Source organism: Porites lutea, chromosome 10, assembly GCF_958299795.1.
Source record: "Porites lutea chromosome 10, jaPorLute2.1, whole genome shotgun sequence".
NCBI lineage: Eukaryota > Metazoa > Cnidaria > Anthozoa > Scleractinia > Poritidae > Porites > Porites lutea.
This window is the reverse complement of record NC_133210.1, coordinates 3,674,721-3,695,426: the sequence shown is the minus strand read 5'-3', so window position 1 is coordinate 3,695,426 and position 20,706 is coordinate 3,674,721. Positions and strand designations below refer to the sequence as shown.

General features: G+C 42.0%; 1 long non-coding RNA gene across 1 annotated transcript; it reads right to left on the bottom strand.

Annotated features, from left to right (window-relative positions):
• Positions 1-1,424: 1,424 nt before the first annotated feature.
• On the bottom strand, positions 1,425-20,092 carry LOC140949800 (uncharacterized). The gene is made up of 3 exons (XR_012167117.1): positions 19,971-20,092; positions 4,276-4,352; positions 1,425-1,540 (listed from the first exon to the last, which is right to left on the bottom strand). It is a non-coding gene; the product is annotated as an uncharacterized lncRNA (long non-coding RNA).
• Between the last annotated feature and the right edge of the window lie 614 nt (positions 20,093-20,706).

The window sequence follows — 20,706 nt, the reverse complement described above, 5'->3', positions numbered from 1 at the left end:
TTTAAAGTCTTCATTCTGAGAGGCTTTAAAAGAGTTTATTATCGATCGAAACCAACAATTTCATGTACTGATTCAACGTGGATATAGGAAATATAGTTGTAGCATAAGGAGTCGAAATAAAGACTCATTATTATTCATTATTACTGTGACAATAGACGGATCGAAACGCACCAATTACTGATTACGAGTCTTCATAGCCAATAACAGCACGGCTTAACTGACAGACGACCAAAAACATCGCGACGTAATTGACCAATCAGATCAATAACCAGAGTATAATACCATCAAGTGACGTGATACAACTCACTTTGACTCTGAAGATGGCTACCGCACAGGTTGTCGAAATGCCAGTCACTGTCAACGACAACAGTCCTATTCAGGAGAACGTTCACCCGGACGATCAAACTCAACCTACTTTTTAAATGACTCCTGGGTTCAAACCTTTTACAATAGTAAGTCTGAGTTTTTTTCATCTAAAAATTGCCTTTGGAAATAGTTCAAAATTGTGAATACATGACTGTGCGTACTTCTCTTTTGGCCTGCATAGCGAGCGGTTCCGAGAGAACTCACCGAGAAAGTGGGGACGAGAGCAAAAACAAGGAATGAAAGGGGACGGGAGGGAGAAAAAGGTTTCCTCTTTCCCCGCCCTCTCCTCTTCCCTCTTTTTTTTGCTCTCGCTTTAGTTTTCGCGATCTGAAACGCTTGCTACGCCGGCTTTCCTCTACTTTCCATGAAGCCCACTCAGCAAATGGGAGATTTTGCTGATGTTTCATTTATCCAAAATAAACGCAGCGTATAGGGCACTATAGACCAATGATCACAATTCAGGATTAATGAAAAGAATCATGCACTGCACGGAAAATTTGATTTGCAAGAAATTTACTCAGAGCAAATTTAGTGCAAAAAGGTGCAAACTACTGAATCAAGAGCAAAGATGGTATTCACTACCAATGGTAGGATGGTATTTTCTACCAATTTACGAATTTACGAATTTACTAGCCCATGCAAACTAGTACGCAAATGTGGTGTTTACCATCTTTGCCTTTGATTTCCCCCTAGTTTGAACTTTTTTGCTCCATATTTTTCCTGAGTAAATTTGTGTAAATCCAATTTTTCGTGGAGTGATGAAAGCCGATATGCTTACCAGTATTTCGCAGGAAAACAGCTTGAAAGTGACAAGTTCTAATAGGATTGGAGCCACTGTTCATCTCATAGCGTGCGCAATAGATATTCTCCATTTCGCTGGTGTAATTTACCAATCTTAGATACAAAATTTTCGACACTAGATCAGCTTCCACAGTAGCCCTGCCAACGTATAAGTTGGTATGAAAATTGAACGTCCTGTGGTGTGTGCCGTTACCATCTGCTTGGCCTACTATTTTCATCTGCTCATCACCAGGTCTTAATAAGGCCAATACTATGTAGCGCTTTAAAAGGGTGGGATTTGCCTCTGGTACTATCTTCCAGCAGATAGTAACGTTGTTACCCTCGGAGGCGTACACAACAGGGGGGCTGGGACAAACTTCGGCTGCAAATCCGGCTAGAATAAAGGAAAATAATTATGTTATTTGGAGATCACTTGACTTATTATATCAAAGTCGCGTTGCACCTTGAAACCCACTAGATCGTGTGGACTTGTTGGCCAATTTTTCATAACCAGTTTAACCAAATTTGGAAGATGCGAACAATACAATCGATTGATATGATGGTACAATTGTCCCAATCGACAATCGCTAGTTTACAGGCAACGGAGCGGCGCACAGCATAGCTTTTTGGAAAGAAATAAAATGGTGAAATAATTCATGGATATGCGTCGACTAAATAGCCTTAAATTACTAAGTCTAGGCCAAAAAATGCAAGAATAGGCAAAACTTTTTGCTCAATGGGTGTCATCAACGTCTTCAGAAGTCAAGAAGGCTGGTATCGCCAGCCGAAATATTGTTATAAAAAACAATATACGTTGTTTTAAATCAGCTTTGCAGTAGTCTTTGGACTTCTTGTTCTTGGTTGTTTATATTTTGGCTGATTTGATCTCTTTTCTAGAGATCCAACGTTTACAACTAGCAGGATCTTCGTCCACGGTTTTTGCAGCTAATTTAATCTGTAATAAACAAAGATTCGTGTACGTTGCAAGTGAATGCAGCCCACAGTGGTTTATAAGTATATGCCTAATTAATTCTATTTGGCTTCTTTCAATTTCATTTTTCCTTTTGGCAATTTTCAATGACAAAGCTACTGCAAGTAGGTGTAAACAGCTATTTCTAGATAGGTTGTCGGAAAAAATGTGCACGCGACAATCCCGAAAGGTAATATGGGATATGATCAATACATTGTTCCTGACTACCGTAGCTGTCGAACCTACTTTTGTTGCTTTCCTCTAGCACTCGAAAACACATTTCCATGGCCTTTCGTGCCAATTCTTTCAAATTTCTTTGAAGAACAGAGAACTCAAAACCACCCACAATGCCTTTCGGGATGGTCGAGTGCGCTTTTTCCGACACTCGAAATAGCTGCATGTATGGAAAACAATGCGTGCTACTGCCGTACCAAATTCGAATTCATGGCAGTGGCACAACGTTTGAAACGGGCCTATATGTGTCATTTTTCGCTTTAAATATGCTATTGTCTATTTAATAAATAGATTCCATGTTGCCGTGCGTTTGTTCAGTAATAGATCACAGATGACGTCAAAACGTCGTAAAAACAAAGAAGTGGCACACGAGCCGCAGGCTAGTGTGTCACTGTTGTTTTTACCAAATTTTGACGTCCTCTGTGATTTATTACTGAACAGACCCACGGCAACATGGAATCTATTTGTTTTATACAATGATCAGAAAAGAAAAAGACCGATACACATACCTGCCTCGAACCGCTTGACCTTTTGAGGATTTGTGCTAGTTTAGGCATTTTTTAAGTCCCAAACCCAACTTTTCATCTTAGCTTCTTCTTTATCTTACTTGTGTATAGTTTCTTCGAAAAGTTTTTCACCGTGTTTTCTTGCTCAAAGAAGAATAATAGCGAAAACATTTTGCAAAACAGCGAGTCTCTCGTAGCGAAGACTGGCAACTGTTGTGAAGATTTCTTGTAGTTTAGGCATTGTCAAGTAGTCCTGGTTGGTCTCCGTTTCTCCATTTTTCTTCTTTGTAAACTGCTCCTGCTAAACTTTTTCCGAAGCTTTCACTTGCCTCAATCCGAAATAATCTCACAAACATTTTCAAAACCGCGTGCCACGTTGAACAAAACAAAGAAAACAAGTTTCCCGTGACGTCATCCATGTATCTGTACTCTAATAGATCATGGGCAACGACCAATCACAGCGCGCGTAGCATTCACATCATTGTATAATGTTTGATAAGGGAATCATGAGCGTGTGTTAATGAGGCAATAATTTATCTGCTAAAATATTTAAACTCCATGTACAAGATGATACAAAAGTAGTCAACTCTCTCGTAATCGATCACCCTAGGTGCACGAGAAAGTGGTCGCTTACGGGAGGTGGTCGTCTACGGAAAAAATCAAGAAAAGGAGTTCGAACTGACCTGATTAACGTAATTACATTTGATAAATTATTACCTTACAAGCTAAAATAAGGTAAATAAATAATGTTTGACAACGACTTGAGCTTGCTTCAGCAACTGTAGAAACGTTATGCATAGCATTTTGCAGCATCGAGTTAAAATTCCTTTTTTTTAACCTACAGATCGTATAAAACAGCCATCCTTTTTGTAAACCTGCTAAAATTTGTCAGCAAGCTTGGTTAGCGCTATTAAAAACTGAACTTTTTGACATATGAGCAATGTTTTTTTTTTTTTTTAATCCTAGGTGATCATGCCCGGGTGGTCGCTTACCAGAAACAGAACACAAAAGGATATGTTAAATTTCTGGCGTTAAAAGTGGTCGCGGTCGCTAAAAATATATGAGAAGTGGTCGCCTACGAGAGAGTTTTTGAAACGGTATTTGATTGAAACAAAACGGTTATTTATAAAGCGGTCGCTTACGGGAGGTGTTTGCTTACGAGAAGTGGTCGCTATAAGAGAGTTGACTGTACTACGCTGTTTGGAAAATTCTAAAAGCCGAAAACATTAATAATGATAATACAGGAAAAATTTGCCTATTTGAAGGGTTTTTGCACGGCGACTACAACTAAGTGCCAGTAAAAAGATAATAAATTTATAAGCCTCCAATATTCACTAAACAAGTGTCTTTTTAACCAGGAGCTCAGTTTAACTAAAAACCGAGAGTACAGTAATTGTAGAAAATTTAAAGATTACTTACTTGTGACCGTTTTTATAACCACGACAACGAAACCAATATTTAGAAAAATTGCTTTGCCCATAGTCGTCTGCGTCTGCCTGAATTGGGGTAAGAAAAAAAAAACAATGACAATGACTAGCCAAATTGATGCCAGTGCGCTCCTGATCTGCTCCCTACGGCCAATTGATTTCCAAAATACGCGACCGTACAGCCGTCCAAGTTTCACTTTCGTAAACTGTCACTGCCATTTTTTAAGACACTTAGAAGATTGTTGACCTAAAGCGTTTCTATTTTAACGTCCTTCTTTCTAAGACTATTCAAAAACATATTGTGTGACTAATTATTTGGGCGTGGCCCAAATAGAGTAATGGAAACGGCTTGTTTTGACGCAAATGTGCAATAGGCACGCAATACGTGCTAACTTAAACAAGGCAAGTAAACAAGCAAAGCGAGGCGACTATCTGCCATGCGAACGTCTTGTACAAGGTAAGAGGCACGTGGGAAAGAAAGCTGTGCTAGCACATGGCACTTTATCGCACTTTTACGATCTCAAAAGTTAATCTGAATCCTCAGTATTTTTGCCTCATCGAAATTTGGAAGTCTGAAGTCCAGGGATGAAATCTATCAAAAATATTTGGAATATTAACGTCGGGTTTTGGTCACAATAAGATCACAAGCAACGAACCTTGAAACACAGGGTTTTTACCATTTGACAGAATATTTCGGAAATTCCGGATGGAAAGTAAATGGTAAGGCCACTTTTCGGAAATTCCAACCGAAAATTGAAGAGTGCGTTTTGAGGTGCTTACCATTTGACACAAAAATCCGGTTGGGGTGTCGAAAGCACAATGGTAAGCGATTTACCAGTTTACCGTAGAAATGCCACATCCGTTACGGTTTGAATCCAAAAAAGGGCGAACTTTGTAGCGTGAGTCTGGAACCGAGAAAGAACCGAGAAATTGGTTAATGGTAAGCCACAAACCGTTTGGTTCGTACCAACCGGAATGAAAGGACTACCCACGGAAACTCACAAAACGGATCGAAATCCATCTGTCCAATCACAAATCACGAGCAATGACCTTTATGTCCATTTTCTTTTCCTTATTTTGTGATTGGTCGATCTTGTTAGGTCGAGTGGATAATCCAATAAGGCACGATTTGGATATCGTTTGATCCGAAATTTTTCGAAGCAGCAGTTAAAAGAAGTTTCGATAACATTTGGCCGCGGCGTTTCGAGGAACGTGTTAATATATTGTTCAATTATGTTATATCGGGTTAAACTTACAAATGCGCACACTGTTCGCGGTAGGCCCACACCAAAAAATAACACTGAGTGTTTTCGGAATGGGCTGGTCCGCGAACTCAAAGAAAAACAAAGGAAATTATCAAAACATTCAATTACATCAAAGACTCATGGACCCCATAGACGCAATGACATATCGGAATATCAGGAGTGTACGTGTAAAATGGATAAGAGTTTGAACAGAGGAATGTTTAACACGTTTGAGATTCGCAAGATTTGTCTAGCTGGTTATAAGTGTGACAATACCGATTTTGATTTTTGCATTGCGGAACACATGCACAACGAGTTGTTTGTGATAAAAATCTGTTCCGATGAAGGAAGAGACGATTGTCAACAATTGAAACCAAAAGGGACTGAGGCTTCTTTTGGAACTACTGTGATAACAGTAACAATTCTTTTTATTATTTCAATTTTGTTTGGCAGGCTGACGGTTAATGTGCTTGTTTTTCTATTACGTGTTGCGTTTTTTCATCTGATTAGGGACTTTAAGATAGGCCTTTGCACATTATGCTAGCATTTTTTCGAGCATTTTAGCGAGGCAAAAGCATTGAGCATTTTAGTGGCATTTTCCCCGGAAAATTAATTTTTCCGAGAAAATAAAATAGAAATTAACTTTTTTTCAGGAGCCCATGCCCCATGAGCTCCTGCTTTTTTAAACACAATGAAGACTAGAATTCAAAATTCACAAAAACCTAATACAGCTGGTTTTTTTGGTTGTACACGTCGTCGTTGTTACTTGCAACACTTGCACGTTTTTGTAAGTGTAAACTTTGAAATTAATTTAAAAAACCGTTTGTATAATGAGCATCAATCCGAGCATTTTAGTGACGTTTTTGGGGAGACCGAGCATTTTTGTGGAAAAAATGGAGCATTAAGGTGGAGCATTTTAGTAGGGAAGCAAAAGCATAATGTACAAAAGCCTACTTTAAGATCTAACGACGCGACGGTAACGAGAAGGTCGCTTAAAAAGTGAATTTGCGTTCTTTCAGTCTTAATAGCGATTATTCCTCCCTTTTCTTTTGTCAAATGTAGGCGAACCCTCCTGAAGCTGAATTTCAAGGGACCATATCCAAGCTCAGAAAGAGAAATAAAATTTCGTCGTTGCTTGTTTACGTCCTCCATAAAACGCCAAATTAGGCATTTTCACGTCGTACATGTAGTCATGCAAAAACAGGTCTGGAAAGACTATGTACAAAAAAGCGTGATGCACGTGCGAAGTTGTTGTTTTGCTTATTAAACCAATTGTTTTTTTTGACGTTCTCGTTACCGTCCGCGTCGTGGGATCTAAAAGTCCCTATTGTGTATAAATTATTGTCATATTATGACGCGGTACATGTAGGATGCTGTACGTCTGGATTTTGCATTATCAGCAAGTTTTGTGTTAGAGTGTTTTGATGGCAGCGAGGTGACGACAAGCCAGGTAATGAGCTAGTCAGGTACAGAAGGAAAATTGTGTAGTGGAGGAAAGAAAAGAAGTTGAATTGAGATCTTGTCGTGGGAAATTTTTTTATAACAGAACTTACAATTCCATTGGTTTAAATCAGGTTAGTCAATTATATTTTCGGCAAGACAAACTGAATTACCATAAAATCGAGATTGTAATGCAAAACTCAAGTTGTTTTTGAAATTTGCTTAAATCGGGCGCTGCAAAGAAATATTTAGGTTACAAGCGCTTCGAAATACTGTACCTTCAGAACGGCATAGCTTTTACTTGCTGTGCTATATCTTTCAAAACCATCGATCAATTCTAGCTCAAAAACTCTCACAGCGGCGGTTTAAATGTTAAAGCCCGTGGCTGGTTGAAATCGTTTCTTGTTTGTTTTCAAACGATTATTGACGTTGGATCGATCATTATTTTATCAGCTTGTGGTATGAACGAAACGTTTTTCTTCTCGATAAAATTCACTCAACAAATTTAGAAAGATTTACTTGACGTTTCAAATGTGGAACGAACTGACTACTTTATGGAACGATCTGATTATTGATTGGAACGATCTGACCATGGAACGAAATGGGTCTTGACAAACTGCGAGCCAGCGAGTCAGCGAGTCATGCGCATCGAGCCAGCGAGTCATGCGATTCATGCGAGTCATGCGAGTCATCATGTGGGCCATGCGAGACAGATGTTAGTTCCCAGTCTTGCCTGATCACAAAGTGGCAATAACAAGCTATAACCCCACAGCGGCACATACCTATATAGCCCATATATAGCAGTACACCCCCCCCCCCCGGGGGCTATAACCAAGGGAGGAACTACGCGCTCCAGTCAAAAGACTCACACTATCTTTAGAAAAACACTAAGCTGGAGTTTACGGAGTCACAATTCAATTCTCCATAGTAAGTTGATGTAGCTTCAGTTTAAGCTGCACTTCATTCTTACAATTTTGGATCTGTACATCACCATCCATGCTAATATAACATTCTGCAAAGAAAACTAACGAGCTGGGGCCAGCGTGATGCGGCATTGCAGAAAAACATTGCACTCACGGACCAAAGAAAATCACTTAGTTATTCCGATCCAGAAGGTACTTTGGAGAAAATTGGAACGCTTATTCAGCCGTAATATAAAAGCTTTACGCTTCAAAAGAGGTCAAAGAAAATTCACTAGTATCAGAGGGCAAATCCTCCCAACCAGAAACAACAACTACAGTAAATCGATATGTGTGTCATGACCTCTCTGTGTGAAACATGCGGCTAAAATCAATTTTGCTCAGTTAAAATATAGAAACTTCCAAAGCATAATCTACCCGGCAGAGAGAAAAAAAAACTTTATGGGAATAAGCAGCATTTTGACATGAGGTAAAAGTCGTGTAGGCCTACCACCCCGTTTTATTGCTATGTTCTAGTCACGTGACTTACCAGGAAGAACCTTTAAACCTTTGTTTAACGAATTCAATTTGTCAAATGTTGGCGAACTTTTAAGCTTGTTAAGACGTGCCCTTGGAATAAATACGTTACTTAGTTACAGAGGCTAGTTTTTTTGTAGTTTATAAAGTTAAAAACAAAGTTATTTTGTGCTGACTCGCATGGCTCGCGTGGCTTGCTTGTTGACTCGCATGACTCGCTCGCTCGCATATTATACATACTCGAACGAAATGACAGGATACCGTCATGAACCTAGCAGACTACCGATGAACAAATTAAAATCTTTGTTACAGAAAACACGGAAAGTGCCACTTTTTGTATGGAAGAGTATTGGGAAAAATACACCATTGCCGTCTGAAATAGACTGTTCACAGTCCTCTATTTTTCCGTAAGATCGTCGAGATCGAGCGCTTTGCGTTACGGCCTGCCCTTGCATTAGTGTCAAAACTACTTAGGGGGCGGGGGCGGTTTGGGAGGAAGCGAGAAAAATAGAGGGACTCTCCCCCTACAGCTATAATCCCCGACGCCCGCCCCCCTCGGTACATTTGAAAATCAAGAGGGCCTCGACGATCTCACGAAAAAATAGGGGACTGAGAACAGTCTACATGTGAAATTCATTGTTACGTTAAAAATAGAAAAGGTTTACACTTACAGGTAAACAGGTACAGAAGTAACTGTAACAGTGTGAGGTTTTTGTACTTAAGGGCAACTCAAAAACTAGTTCGTAAACGAGGGAAGGTGTATCTGTCGTCTAAGCATCGAAGCACAGGCGATTTAGGTGGAATGAGATATCCAAATAGGCTTTTAAGTAAGAATTTGCCCCTCTGTGCGTGCAGTTATCCATTTTATAGTATTTACAACAGTTTGAATCACCGGGTTAATTTTGGCCAATTTAAGCTTTGTACTGATATCGAGAAGAATCCAGAACCTTCAGTTTATGTAGATGCTACAAAAACAGTTAATGCTCCATACTGTCAAGGAAATGTTACAGTATTTGGGGAAAATGCTGGATAACAATGTGTCGCAATGAGTCCGGGCACTTTAATTTACAGTAAGATAACGAAGACTACTTCAGTTGATGATGTGACTCAAATAATTATTGTTGGTATTCAGTTATATTCTGGTCTGTTACTGCTTGCAAGACAATCTATGTTAATGTTAACAGAATTGCCAGGAATGGTTACAGTGTTTGAGCAATTTTTCCTCCTTGAATACAGTGACAGTTATACTTCTAACATCCATCACTATTGTATATGCCACTCACAGGGTACAGCATTTGAAATACTCTTGGCACTGAACTACAACTCATTCATTTTAACGGTGGCAATTATTGGTGTTGGTATCTACAGCATTCAGGCTGGGTATATAATGTATTTGATTCTCATGCTAGAGATCATAACAGTCATAGTAAGGGGGCATGTGTATTGTTGGAAATACCATCCATGCATAAATTAGTACAATATTTTCAGACCCTACATAGGAATGAGGATATATATATAAACTTAAAGGTGTACATATTGCCACCTTTGAACCTCATCTTTTCTCAAGCAATATTGATGTTGAACATTGTAGTATATCAAATGTTAATAGTTACCGATGTTCCTGTAAACAGTGCTGCCCTATAGCAGTGTATGCAATGTGTTACTCCCTGTCCAGGGGACAAAAACGCGCCTTCACAACACAAGGGTTCTTGAACACAAGTTTAATAATCGAGAGTTGCACACTCAGCATATTTTCTTAACAACACAACAGGATCGGAATTGGAGTCTCATCTTTGGCTAACAAGCTTCACCTCGCAAGTAAAAACCTACAAAACAAACACTTAATCACTGTTGGAACGGGATTTGGAAATACACGAGCTCCTAAGACTCACCATACGATGAGAAACTCCCGGCGACTAGCGCGTTACAAAGCACATGGTTTCTTTCTCGCTACACGACGACACTGAGACGCGCTCACTAAGCATGCTGGGAGAATAAATTACAAAAACGGAATGGAACGAACTTAGGAAAACAAAAATTGTTCTCTTGTTGAGGATTGGCCTCAACATCCCGGGGGGTAGGGCTGAACAGCCCCCGTAGACAATCACTAATTAATGTTAAAGTTCTAAACCGACTGTTATTTCACGACAATGTTTTCAGTTCAATCTTGCAACGTTCAGTGCACTCTACGGCAAACCTGTCACGCAGCTTCTTCAAGGAGACACAACTTGGTCACAGGACGAGTAAGAGAAGAGTCCTTTGTCTTCACTTCGGCGGTGCGGACACGTGAATCTTCACCAGGAAACACTTTCGTTACGCGACCCAGCAACCAGCGGGATCTCGGCACAGTTTTGTCCACCACAAGAACCAGGTCATTCACTGCTGAATTCCTCTTATTTAGTAGCCACTTGTGGCGTTGCTGTAAGGTGGGCACGTACTCTAGAACCCATCGCGACCAAAAACAGTTAGCAAGGAATTGTGCATGTCTCCACTGCTTGCGTGAGTACAGCTCTTCCTTGGCGAAGACACCGGGGGGTATGGCGAGATTTCGTCGCTGTAAAAGTAGGTGGTTTGGAGTGAGTGGCTCCATGTCACTTGGATCATCACTTGCTGGGGAAATGGGACGACTGTTTAGAATGGACGTGACTTCGGCGAATACGGTGCGCAGGGTTTCCAAAGGGATTGCAGCGCCTGGTTTGCTCAAGACAGCATTCATAGCCTTCCGCACACTTCTAATAAGCCTCTCCCACACGCCTGACATGTGGCTCGCGGTAGGGGGTTGGAAACGCCACCTTGGCAACACATATTTGAACCAATCCGCATCGTACGAATGTAGCTCTCTCTTGATTTGTTCTTCATTCAGTTCTCGAACCGAACGCCGAAGTTCCCTCTCAGCGCCAGTAAAATTCGTGCCGTTATCTGACCAGATCTCCTTAGGGCAGCCGCGAACAGAGATGAACCGGCGCAGAGCCAAAATAAACGTGTCTGTTTCTAAGGAACTAACGTCTTCGATGTGGACTGCCCGGCTGTTAAAGCACACGAATATGCAACCATACACTTTGATAACGCTACGAGCGCGCTTCACATAGAAGGGGCCAAAGAAGTCGAGGCCCGTAAAGGTGAACGGGGGATGATAAGGTAACAGCCTTTCCTTTGGCAGGTCCGCCATCGCTTGCTGTAAGGCAGGCATGTTCCGCTTGCGGCAACTTATACACTTGCTCAGGATCTGACGCACCAAAGCTCTTCCTCTCAGTATCCAGTAACGTTGTCGGAGGACGGACAACACATGTTCACCGCCTGCGTGGCCCAGCACATGGTGGTAGTAACGAGCTATCAATACAGACACAGGGCTTGACTTTGGAAGAATCACTGGGTGGGTGGCCTCAAAGGTAATCGGCGCACGGTGAATTCTTCCTCCAACACGTATAATGCCATCACTTAGGATCGGACTAAGAGTGGCCAAACTACTGCTACATTTCACCTGTCTGCCTTCTTTCAAAGCCATGTACTCTTCACGGAAATGTTGGAGCTGCACCAGTCTCGTAATTACTTCGCTTGCTCGCTGAAGCTCAACAAGGGTAAGTGTACGTCCGACGACACATTCAGGTTTTTCCTTCTTTAGTGGCTTGACAAAGCGAAGCACCCACGACATCACTCTCAGCAAACGGGACCACGAGGAATAGCGCTGTAACAGGAGATCAACTTGGGACGTGTCAGTAGTGAACATGATTGTGGCTGGTTTTCGTATCTCTTTATCATCACTTCGAATGTCTTCCACCTGAGCATTAGGCCACTGTTGTTCAGGCTGCCACAGAAAGCAAGGACCTGACCACCACCGACATCCGGGTTGGAAATGCTCTATGCTGACGCCTCGTGAACCCTCATCAGCGGGTTTCAAACTACCTGGGACATGATGCCACTGATCTGGAGATGTTGATTCATGAATTTCGGCCACGCGATTGGCAACAAAGGTTTGGAAGCGCCTAGTTTCGTTCTTAATATATTGAAGGGACGTCACTGAGTCACACCAGAAAAAGGTCTCATCAACTTGCAGATCGAGCTCCTTCAGAATTGAGTTACTTAGTCGCACCGCTAACACTGACGCTTGCAGTTCTAGGCGAGGTATAGTCCACTCTTTAATGGGCGCATTCCTGGTCTTCCCCATAACGAAGGAACAGTGAATCAGTCCTTGCTCATCAACGAACCGTAGGTAAGACACTGCTGCATAACCATGCCTTGACGCATCGGAAAAGTTGTGCAACTGCACAGTGGCTTGTGCACTAAGGCACTGGGTCTTGTAACACCTTGGTATCTCGATTGTAGTAACACACGGCAGCTCTTGCAACCACTTCTGCCAGAGGGACGAATACGGCTCTGGAATTTCTTGATCCCAAGACAACTTCTGCCTCCACAGCTCTTGTAACAGAATCTTGGTTGTGAACACAAAGGGTGAAAGAAATCCCAACGGATCAAATAGGGAGCTTACGACGGAAAGCACTCCTCGCTTGGTGGATGGCTTGTACGCCTGTAAGGCCTTGAACTTAAAAGTATCTGACTGTGCGTCCCAGTAGACACCCAACGCTCGCTCTAAGGGTAACTGGTCTAGATCTAGGTCCAACTTGGGATTCGCCCTCGACGCGGGAGGAATTGAGGCTAGTAATTCACGACTATTGCTCGCAAACTTTGTTAGGCGGAATCCTCCTTCTCTCAACAACTTCATAAGATCTGAGGCCAGAGGTATGGCTTGATCAGTATTTGGGACGGACTTCAGGACATCATCCACATAGAAATTTCTACGAACTGTTCTGATCACTTCAGGCGGGTAATTTTCTTCATTGTCTTGTGCTGTCATGCTTAACGCCTTGTTGGCACAGCAGGGTGAAGACTTAGCACCAAAAATATGGACCAACATTTTGTATTCTTCTGGAGGCTCGTCAATACCTTTAGGCCACCACAAGAACCTCAGAGAATCTGTATCACTTGGGGCTAGTCTGGTCTGGTAAAACATGCCCTCGATATCTGCTGAGAAGGCAATTTCTTCCTCACGGAATCGAATCAACACTCCAGACAGGTCATTTGTCAGACTAGGTCCTTGAATGAGCTGTTCGTTTAGGGACGTGCCGCTGAATCTTGCAGCCGCGTCAAACACCACTCTCACCTTGCCTGGCTTGTTCGGATTGCTTACTGGGTGGTGAGGCAGGAACCATGTGGTTTTGCTGACTGTTTCTGCTTCCTCCTTTGTGAGCTTTCTTGCATATCCCTGGGTCACACAGTCTTCAATCACAGCTCTATATTTGACTTCAAGTTCTGGATCTCGAAGGAAGCGTCTCTTTAAGTGTTGCAGTCTCGCTTCAGCTAGTGTTCTGTTGTAAGAAAGCACAGGATTGTCACTCTTCCACAGGAGGCCCATCTCATAATGGCCATCATGTTTACAGATTGAATTGGATATCAAGTTCATAGCTCTTTGGTCCTCCACAGACAGGGACTTGGTTTCACACTTGCTCGTACCATAGGACTCGACTCTCCAGAATTCTTCAAGGTGGTCACTTAGGGTAACATCCTCCCCTCTAATGAGATTGACTTGCACAGGAGTGGAAGAAGGTACACTGGGACAGCCACCAAGTATACTCCAACCAATACAGGACTTGATTGCGATCGGCTCATTTGGTCTACCTCTTTTAACTTCAAGCGGTATGAAGACCTCTTGGATGTTTGTACCAAGCAGGATAGAAATCTTACTTCTCTCTACTTCCGGGAAGCAAACTTGCTGCAGATGTGGCCACTGACCAACAGACCTTGTCACCTTTGTGTGCTTTAGGGGAATTGTAAGATCCTTTACAGCCCAGGCAGATTTGACATCAATCAGATGGTCATTCTCGCTGTCTACTGAAGCAATTTGGAAGTCAACTCTCAGACCCTCTTCTTCTGTATCGGCATTGTTTACTGTCGTGAGTGACAGCTTACTTGGTGAGCCCTTAATGTTCAGCAGTTTCACGAGAGACGGGTGAATCATGGTTATGTCGGAGCCTGAGTCTAGTAGGCCAAAGGTAGTAATCTGGTTGCCAGACTTACTAATCACTCTAACTGGGATGACTTGAAGCAACACTTCGCACGAACTAACTGCGGCCACTGAGGAGCACATAGAAATAGTGGCTTGATTAGGCCTTAAGCCTTGATTAACGTCCTCACCGTTAGGACCGTCTCTTTGCTGGTTCCCTCTGTCTCTAGGTTCAGTGAAGTGTAACAATGTGTGATGTGACTTCCCACAACCTTCTACCCTGCACCTGATTAAGGACTTGCACTTCCTTGAGTTGTGTTTAGTTGAGTTGATACAATTGAAGCAAATCTTTTTCTGTTTTACAAAGTCATTTCTCTCCCTCGGAGACGTGGATTTGAATACTTCACAACGTTACAGTGGATGGTGTTGATGGCACATTGCACAGGATTCAGGATTTGTTGCTGTTAAAGAATAGGTAAAACCCTTAGGAGTTCCTGACTTAGTAAAGAAAGGGTGGCTCAGGACAAAGGCTCTCTCCTTGAGGAAATCTACAACATCCTTGAAATTTGGCATTTTCTGACCCTTACGCTCGAGATTCTTCAAATGTTCGGCAAATTTGGATTGCATCCACTTTGGCAGCCGCGCCATGACTTTCTCCAGATTATCTATATTCATCTCACTAAGGTATCCCATTGACTCTAAAGTGCCATAGGTAACTTGCGCAGTATCAGCATAGCGCTGCAGGCTGTCCTTATCATTTGCTTGTATAGCAGGTCCCTTCGTAAGTGATTCAACACATGCTCTCACTACTTGAAATGGCTGGCCAAACCGTTCCTCTAGTGTCTTGAGTGCCTTTGCCAGGCCACCAGGCATTGGCTCATATCTCTGCACTGCAGTCAGGGCAGGACCGTTCAAGAACTGTAACAGACGGGTCATTTTCACATCATCACTGAGAGGCCTGGTTTCAACCAACTGCTTAAATCTCTGACGAAAGGCTGGGTAATTTTCAGGGGATCCATCAAACTTCTGAACTTGTACATGAGGTAGATCATAAGCGGCACTCATTTTCTCCACTGAAGACATGATAGCAACAAGACTTTCATTCATAATTGAACCAGCAGCACTGGGCGTGGCTGTACAGCGGTTGGTGCTCGTGAGACATGGGGTTTCTTCAGTGGGTGGGTCGGCAGGTTCTGACTGGCCGTTGTCTTGAATACGTGGTTTAACAGTCTCAAGTGTACCCTCATCCGTAACAGTAGGAGTTCTGAAACTTACACCTGGCACTTTGAAATAGGTGTTTCCAGAAGTGAGTGTATTGGAAGTCTGGGCATTTACTAATCCTGGTGTTGATGTATGAGATGGCTTGGTCACTGGTACATTATTGCCACTAATCGCAGATGGTAGTGTTTCGGGTGGCACCCTTGAGGATTGAGACCTTGAGACCTTTAGGTCAAGATTTGGAGACCATTTGATACCCTCCAGGCCCGTGACTGGATCAGATATTTCCTGTTCTGCAAGGGAAGCCTCTAAATTGGCTAGTTCTACTTGATTTCTTGCAGCCGTAACTTCCCTTTCTGCTTCCAATTTGGTAAGTTCTAATCGGTGTTGCAACTCTAATTCCGTTCGTTTTATTTCCATTTCGACTCTTTTTACCTCCAGTTCTACTAGCTTCTTACTCCTTTCTTCAGCTTGTTGCTGCATAAGTAGGGCCTTCGCTGCTTCTATTTTAGCCCTTTGGGACCTGGAGCTACACACACTTGATTTTGAGACACGACTACCATTAGATTTCACAGATTCTGGAGGGGTACACTCCTTGATTGATTTAACTTCTTCTAACACTTGGCTGTTATAAAAGGCAGCGGCACTGGCAATAAACTGATCTATTCTCTCATTGTATCCTTGTATCCTTGACTGCTGAACCGCACGGTCGCTCAAGACTCTTTGATACCTTTCACAGCTGGTATCGAGTAAATCACCGTATTTCTCAACACAAACACAATACTGCTCCCACGCGGAATTAAGGCTAGTTTGTACGGTTCGTATCTTGACGACGTTGCCGAAGTCTCCGAGATTTTCATCCAGTTGATGACACAGTTTCGTAATATTAGACAAATATCCCCTTCGGGATCTGTCCAACACCTCCAAACGCTCGAGTAGGATTCCTCGTTGAGTCATGACCTTTGATGTCACTTCGATTCACACGCACAAATATTTTCACAGTTAAGACTTTCGACGTCCACTAATCACAGGCAAGATGCTCGTATGGTTTTTACGAAGATGTCCAGGGGACAAAAACGCGCCTTCACAACACAAGGGTTCTTGAACACAAGTTTAATAATCGAGAGTTGCACACTCAGCATATTTTCTTAACAACACAACAGGATCGGAATTGGAGTCTCATCTTTGGCTAACAAGCTTCACCTCGCAAGTAAAAACCTACAAAACAAACACTTAATCACTGCTGGAACGGAATTTGGAAATACACGAGCTCCTAAGACTCACCATACGATGAGAAACTCCCGGCGACTAGCGCGTTACAAAGCACATGGTTTCTTTCTCGCTACACGACGACACTGAGACGCGCTCACTAAGCATGCTGGGAGAATAAATTACAAAAACGGAATGGAACGGACTTAGGAAAACAAAAATTGTTCTCTTGTTGAGGATTGGCCTCAACACTCTCTTATTAATCCATGTGGATACTGGACATAAGGAACTTTATTTGCCCTTGTTAGTAACCGAAATACACTGTACAATGTGATGGGTGTGAAAACACATCTGTCAGTAAATCTTCCTCGAAGTGTCAGTATCAGTGGAGCTGAGATAAACCTTACTCTCTGGGCTGTAACCACTTCATGTCCTATGTTGCAATTTGGCTCCAGGCATGTCTGCATTGAAGATGTGCATATTTTCGAACATTGTCATGAAATGACACTATTTTTGTTGTGGATTGGGACATACTGCATAGGCTGTGTGGTTCAGCAACACAGTATATATTAAGTACAGCATTTTTGTCATTGTATCATCGTTTCTCGCTTGAATCTGGCCGGAATGGTTGACTCACGTTTTTATTTAATTAGTAATTAAGCAAAATAGGTTACGTGTCACTTTTTACCTGTTAATATCTTTTTAAGAAATTAAAAATTCTCACCGTTCCGGCCACGGAAAAAACTCGTACGGTAAAACAAACATTTACACATGGTTCAAACTGGAAGGGGGGGGGGGGGTTCGAGACCCAAAAAAACATGCTTGAGTTTTCAATGCCTATCCACTGATCGGATGGGACTGGTCCGGTCCGTCGTATTCTCTCGTATAGACTCCGGCAGCATTATGCTAACCTCTTGGAGAGCTTTTTAAGTGAACGCTTTAACTGATTAAGCGCTCGGACTGCCAGCTTTAAATGCTATACCAACGCAGTTGACATGAACTATATCATTCCTGTTTCTTTTCTTTACCTCTCTCTAGCTATCGACACAGTACCACAGCAGTTTATTCAGGAAGTTCTGAATAAAACTCACCTTTTCCTTCACTGAAATATATAAAATATCTCGTTTGTTCTCCTGTGCAACCTTCACTAAACTTTTTCTGGCGCTTCGTTTAACTGAGAACTTGTGTACTGAGAACTTGCTTGCTTATCTATATGCAGGAAGCACAATGATGATAATCATACGTTATGAACTCTTACATTATAATAAAACCAAACGCATTGTAAATTCTAAGAGCCGAGAGGAGGGGGGCGTTGGGGTCTATAAAAAACCGAAAAACCGCTCTAAAAATTACCCAAAACCGAAAAACTGCGATAGATTTCGATCAAAACCGTAAACCGCACACAAAAACATCAAAATTGAATATTTATACAGCTCAATTTTCACCAAACCCTAGTCTAGATCTCAAACGTTGGTGATATATGGAACATGCGGACTACACAATAGCACATCATCATTCTAGATGTTAATATCATCAAAGTATCAACACTATCTGTGGATGCTAGGTCCTAAAACCGGCATATCTGGCTTAGGGCCCTTTAGGAGAATTTACAAAGATCCTTGACTGAATGGCAATAGAGGACATTGGGGGAAGTTTTGCGTCCGCGAAAAGCTCTCCAGGTGTACACCCCATTAAAAATCCAAAATCCCACATTCCAGTTTGACCTGGATTGACTGTAAAATAGAAATATATAAAGTAGCCAAACATGTGACTGCACAGAGACCAACAGAGGAATCTAACCCGGGAAGGAAGTTAAAGACAGACCTACTGTACGGACTCTCAATGTGGTTTTTGTGGACATCAAAAACAATTACAAGCCGACTGAAACCTTTCGACTGATATACAATGTACCTCGTGCCACCCTCGGGGGTGGCATTAAAGGCGAAACAATAAGATTGCTTAGAACAAACTCTTAAAAAAAATAGAAAAAGAAAGCATGTGTACACAGGCTATTGTCAGAGGTCAACTTTGACTTAATAAAACAAAAGAAAAAATTAAAGAGAGACTATTAATATTGCCTTTCCGGTATCACCCAGCGGTACAAGATCTTAAAAGAAATTAATGGCAAACTGGAGTCTAAAATAGAAAATCAGCCTCTGCTGAAAACAATTTTTGGGACCTCCGATCATATCAGAAAAGACATGCTTGTAAGAGCAAAATTGTAACTTGAAGGCAGTTGATAATGCGACACAACCACAAAACCACATTGGGAGCCCGTGCAGGTTTGTCTTTGACGTCCTTCCAAATTGGAAAAAACCGAAATCCACATCGGTCACCAAAATCCGAAAAACCGCGTTGTTTTTGCAAAAAACCGAAAACCAGATGTAAAAAAGGGGAAAACCGGAGACCACAACGGAAAACAAAACCGAAACCGAAGTTTTTTATTGCAAAAACCGAAAAACCGACCTAGAAAATTGCCAAAACCGTAAAACCGAAAATCCCAACGTCTCCCTCCGAGAGAACAGCTGCTCCCTCGTTTCACCCGTTCGGTCGCTAGTGACATTTGACTGGCGCATTAATTATAAAATGCAAGGGACTTCCAGCAGTGTACGGCGCTTTTCTGTTAATTCACCATTTTTAATTTTCACATAGGCCATAATGCACCTAGTTGTAATCAACCATTCCTACCCCATTTTGAATTTCTTTTGAATATCATTATGGCGTCACGTTTCACTTGACCACTGATTAATTCAACGCCTCGAAAGAAAGTTTATCGAAAGATCTCTGCAACTTTTAGAATTAAAATGCATGGTCATAGAAGAAAAACAGCTTTATCTTCGCGGATGGGGGGGGGGGGGGGGGGGGGGGGTCGAGACCAAAAAAACATGCTTGAGTTTTCAATGACTATCCATCGGATGGGACCGGTCCGGTCCGTCGTATATATACTCTCGTATACCCTCCGGCAGCATTATGCTAACCTAGAGAGCTTTTTAAGCGTACGCTTTAACTGATTTAGCGCTCGGAGTATCAGCTTTAAATGCTATACCAACGCAAACTATATCATTCCTGTTTCTTTTCTTTAACTCTCTCTATCGACACAGCACCACAGCAGTTTATTCAGGAAGTTCTGAATAAAACTCACCTTTTCCTTCACTGAAATATCTCGTTTGTTCTCCTGTGCAACCTTCACTAAACTTTTTCTGGCGCTTCGTTTAACTGAGAACTTGTGTACTGAGAACTTGCTTGCTTATCTATATGCAGGAAGCACAATGATGATAATCATACGTTATCAACTCTTACATTATAATAAAAACAAACGCATTGTAAATTCTAAGAGCCGAGAGAACAGCTGTTCCTCGTTTCACCCGTTCGGTCGCTAGTGACATTTGACTGGCGCATTAATTATAAAATGCAAGGGACTTCCAGCAGTGTACGGTGTTTTTCTGTTAATTCACCATTTTCAATTTTCACATAGGCCAAAATGCACCTAGTTTACTTCTTCCCCCGTCTGCAGCCCCCGCCGGCCCCAAAAAGTTTGTATAACCATTGTCTTCGATTTCTCTTGGGACGACTGTACTGATACTCAGGAGAAATTTGAAAGAAATTGTGAAGGTAAGCAACGTGCCTTATGGTGTATGTGAAAGTGGTGAGGGGATTTTTTCTTAGCTTTGTTTACTTTTAAGCGGATTATAATTGAGCTGTAGCCAACTTTACCCTCCAAATTAATTTAGGAGTATTCTTTCGTGTCGGGGCAAAACAAATAAAATAAGGTGAACTTTATACCCGGCATTGACCGAGGGTGTGAATGGGGTTAACCGACTAGCGACAAAGGGCAAAAAATATTACCGACTACGGACAAAACGCTAAAAAAATTACCG